The 5,107-nt window shown below is 38.5% G+C and overlaps 1 pseudogene; it reads left to right on the top strand.

The window, feature by feature from the left end:
• The first annotated feature begins 1,028 nt into the window (after positions 1-1,028).
• LOC119515207 lies at positions 1,029-1,495 on the top strand (annotated as a pseudogene).
• Positions 1,496-5,107: the final 3,612 nt, after the last annotated feature.

The raw sequence follows: 5,107 nt of genomic DNA, 5'->3' as shown, positions 1-5,107 counted from the left end.
AAAACTTCCTCAACATGATAAACAGCATATATGAAAAACCCACTGGTAACATCATACTTGATGTGAAAGACTAAATGCTTTCCTTCTAAGATCTGGAACAAGACGAGGAGGTCCTCTGTCACCACTGTTATTCAACATAGTTCTAGAAGTTCTGGCTAGAGCAATTAGGCAAGAAAAAGAAATAAAAGGGATTCAAATTGGAAAGGAAGAAGTAAAACATTTCACTATTTGCAGATGACATGATCCCATATATAGAAAGTCCTGAAAAATCTGCAACAAAGCTACTAGAGATAGTAAGTTCAGCAAAATGACAGGATACAAGATCAACACGCAAAAATCAGTAGTGTTTCTATTCACCAGAAATGAGCAATCTGAGGAGGAAATCAAGAAAAAAAAATTCCATTTACAATAGCAACTAAAAGAATCTAATATCTAGGAATAAATTTAACCAAGGATGTAAAGGGCTTATACACAGATAACTACGAAGCATTGCTAAAAGAAATCAAAGAAGACCTAAGTAAGTGTTCATGGATTGGAAGACTAAATATTGTTAAGATGTCAGTTCTGCTCAAATTGATCTATAGATTCAATGCAATCCCAATCAAAATTCCAATAGCCTACTTTTCAGAAATGGAAAAGCCAATTAAGTTCATTTGGAAGGGTGAGGGGTCCTAATAACCAAAAACATCTTGAAAAAGAAGAACAAAGTTGGAAAATTTAAACTTCCTGACTTTAAAGCATATAACAAAGCTACAGTGGTCAAAACAGCTCCCAGTGGTCAGTAATGGACGCCAGGACCTGCCAGAAGCCTGCGGCCCAATACCTTGTGCACAGGTGCAGAATTGGCTGGGCCATGGGCAGGCTGTGTCCCCAGCAGCGAGGCCTCCTCCCAGCTGGGTGTTGTGCCCTCAATGCTGTTTAAGGCTCAGGAGAGTGGCAGCAGGCTGGGCAGGAGACCCATGGGCCAGGTCATCTGTGCGAGTGGATGTGACAGTGGCAATGGCAGCGATGGATGCCTTAGAGAAGAGAACTTCGCACTGTCCCTCTCTTCCACCTCTGATGCAGAATTTGATGCTGTGGTTATATATTTAGAGGGCATTATCATGGATGATGAGGTCCAGTTATTACAGAGAAATTTCACGGACAAGTACTACCAGGAGTTTGAAGACAGGGAAGAGAATAAACTCACATGCCCATTTTAAACAAATATGTTTGCTTGGTAGAAAAGTATATTGAGGAACAGCTGCTGGAGAGGATTCTGGGATTTAACATGGCAGTGTCCACAACATTACAGCACCATAAAAATGAAGTGGCTGGTGACATTTTGACATGCTGCTCACATTTACAGATTTTTTTGGTTACTTTTAAAGAAATGTTTCTGGAGTATAAAGCAGAAAAAGAAGGCCAGGGACTGGACTTAAGCAGTAGTTTAGTGGTGACTTCATTGTGCAAATCTTCTTCCACACCAGCCTCTCAGAACGATCTGTGGCATTAGCGTCCACCTCCAGGCAGTGGGATGGGTGATGTCACCGGCACAGTGGGCTGGTGAGGCTTTGGCAGATACCAACAGGAGAATGCACTGTGCAAAGACTGCCTGTCCTGGGGCTCTTCATTAATGTTAAGTATTGATGGGTCAAAGAGAAAATTCCCCGACTCTCTCAGGACCTGTTTCTCCGGAACCATCTTTTTGTATTCAGTAAGCCTGGTACTCCTGCTGAGTAGCCACCTCTCTCGTGCTTCTGGGAGAAGCCCTTCTTGAGCATACGTGGAAGTCAACAGTGTGGATTAACCCACCACCATGAGCCCTCTCCGCCCCCACTACCACAGCAGGCTTTGCACAAATCCATGCACACCCAGCTCTTTTACTTGGGTCAGAGTCTCAGTCCTTCAGCCAAGGTGGTCCAGCTGGGAGGGTTTTTTATTTGGGAGTATTTTCTCTAGGGTGTCTCTGCTCCTGGCTTGATATTTCTGGAGCTCCTATTATTATAGCCAGTCGTGGCCATGGCAATCAACAGAAGGAGCTGCCCTTTGCCTAAAACTACATGTGAAACTCTGATTGTGTTTCCAGTCCTTTTATCACTGTCTTCTGCTGGTCCTGATGTAGTCATGCTGTGTTTCTAGAAGCCTCTTTTTAACATTATTTTTTGAAAAAATATTTTTATAGGTGAATACTCAGGCTAACCTAGTGGATCTAATCTTGGAATTTCCATGATTACCCACTTAAAGATCTAAGTATTATATGCTGTGTGCTTTTTAGATGTTAGTGCTGCGAAGGCAAAAATGCTTCTACATTGGTGTTCCTAACTTACTGGGCACCAATGAATGTGATCTGTGTGCTAATGTAGACTAAGAGGTATCCTTTACTCATAGCATGTAAGTGTGTTTGTGCAGGTTTGCTTCAATTCCTTTCTGTATAAATCAATTTGTTAGGTTCTCTGTTGGGGTGGGTGTGAGTTTAGTAAAAAACATGACTCTGCAAGATCTGCAATTCCTTCTTCATGTCAAATCTCTCCTACCAAGATGGTGTTCCACTGCTCTAGCTCAGCATAGAGTAAAAGATAGCAAACAGCCTTCATGGTCATCTGTCTGGCTTTGGTTTAGTAAAATGTTTAGTATAACATTAGTGGCCAAAAAACATGTATGTCATGCCCCTAGAAAGAAAAAAAGACAAACCGGCAGAGCAACCTACTCAACAGGAGAAAATATTTAGAAACTACATATCCAATAAGATATTAATATCCAGAATATATAAAAAAATCCTACAACTCAATAATAAAAAGATAACTAACCCAATTAAAAATGGGCAAAAGACTTGAATAGACACTTTTCCAAAGAGGAAATACAAATGGCTAAAAAGTACATGAAAAGACGCTATTAGGGAAATGCAAATCAAAACCACAATGAGATATCATTTCACACCTACTAGAATGGCCACTATTTAAAAACCAGAAAACTACAGGTGTTGGAAAGGATGTGGAGAAATAGGAATACTCATTCACTGCTGATGGGAATATAAAATTGTGCAGCCACCGTGGAAAACAATTTAGCAGTTTTTCAGGAAGCTAAGTATAGAATTGTCATATGAGCTGGCAGTCTCACTACTAGGTATATACCCAGAAGGACTAAAACAGGGACTCGAACAGACATTTGTACAGCAATGTTCATAGTGGCATTATTCACAACTGCCAAAAGACAGAAGCAACCCAAGTGCGATCAACTGATAAATGGATAAACAAAATGTGGTGTATACATACAATGAAATATTTTTCAGCTGTAAAAAGGAATGAAGTCCTGACATGTGTGACAACACGGATGAAACCTAAGAACATTATGCTGAGTGAAATAAGCCAGACACAAAAGAACAAATATTGTATAATCTCACTAATATAAAATAATTATAATAAGCAAACTCAGTTAGAATCTAGAATATAGGTTATGAGGGGATAAATTGGGGGTTAGAGAATGGGGAGTTGATGCTTAGCTTGTACAGAATTTCTATTTAGGTTAATTGTAAAGGTTTGGAAATGGATGGTGGTGATGGTGGCACAACACTGTAAATGTAATTAACACCACTGAATTATACATTTGAATGTGGCTAAATGGGGAAATTTTAGGTTGAATATATGTTACTAGAATAAAAGTAAAAAGAAAAAAAACATAGGACTGTACAACACAGTGAACCCTAAAATAAACTATATACTATAATTAATAGTATAATTATAATAATATTCTTTCATCAACTGTAACAAATGCAAAGTGTTAATAACAGGGGGAGGTATATGGGAACTCTTTCTGCATGATTTTTCTATAAATCTACAACTTCTCTAAGAATAATAAAAAAGATTTTCAAAAAATATTAGAGGAAGAAAGAAATGGATAATAACCATGCCTCTTTACATTTGTGGACAATACTTTGTAATCTGTGCTTATAAAACAATCCTTATCATCCTCCCCATTTTCTCAGCTCCATGTCACTGTCATGGTGACCAATGACCAATCTCAGGGCAGCTACGATATTAACCTGAAAACAGTCTGGGAAAAGGCCAGTCTATCCTTCCAAACCCATGTAAGTCGTTTGTATGCAGATGTAAATAATATACAGATAGATTTGTAGATTCCCTCTGTTTTACAGAGTCCCTTGAAAAACTCCTCCCCTAATGTAATAAATCTCAAATTCAGGTGATACCATTTCCTGGGACTGGTTTCCAGTCATTCCTGCTAGGTGGCATCTTAAGAGCTTGGGTTCTGGAAACCAACTGCCTGGAAGTGAATCTCAGTGTAGCTTCCTATTTACTTTCCAGTGAGATCCTGGGCGACTTACTTAACCTCTTTGTACTTCAGTTTGTAATGTATTAAATGGATAATAAAAGTATCCATCTCTCACAGAGTTATAAAGCTTAGCTGAGATGCTGTGAGTAAACACCAAACATAATGCTTGGTACACAACAGTATCTGTTGTTATTCATGCAACAAATAGCATTAAGAATAACTATTAATATATGCCAGGCCCTGGGAGAGAGCAATAGTTATAAAAAATAATTATAATATGGTATGATAAGTGCAACTTTTCACACGGTATTGTAATTAGACAATAAAAGTAGATTATATACAAAGTGCTACATGATCACACAGAAGACAGCAAATAAATCTGGCTTTGAAGTTTGAAGAAAATGTCAAAGAAGAGTCAAAATTGGAGTTTTGTCTTAAAGGTTAAGTAGGCATTCTTAGGCAGAGAAGGTGGGTATCTTAGGCAAAATATGTATATTAGAGCAGAAATTGATTTGAATTGGCTCAAATAAAGTTGCAAATTAAAACAGATAGTGTAAAGGAAGTGCAGGCAAACCTCCCCCAGGTTGCAACAGGGGCCTTGGAAGTTGGGAAACAACATCTCTGTTTCTCGGCCCCTCTTTCTCCATCTCTTGAAAACCTCACAGTTCAAGTGTCCTCACTCCTCTTTTATCTTCAATCCACTGTGTCCTCATTTTTTCTCCTCCTCCCCATGCACCATTGAAACTGTAAGAGAATATTAAACACAAAATCAATATTCTCCAATCAATTGCATGTATATTTTAACAAAATAAATTTTTTTTGACTTTTTTTTAACAGA

Source organism: Choloepus didactylus, chromosome 2 (genome assembly GCF_015220235.1).
Source record: "Choloepus didactylus isolate mChoDid1 chromosome 2, mChoDid1.pri, whole genome shotgun sequence".
Taxonomy (NCBI): Eukaryota; Metazoa; Chordata; class Mammalia; order Pilosa; family Megalonychidae; genus Choloepus; species Choloepus didactylus.
The sequence above is the reverse complement of the archived record's forward strand: the minus strand, read 5'-3'. Positions and strand labels throughout refer to the sequence as shown.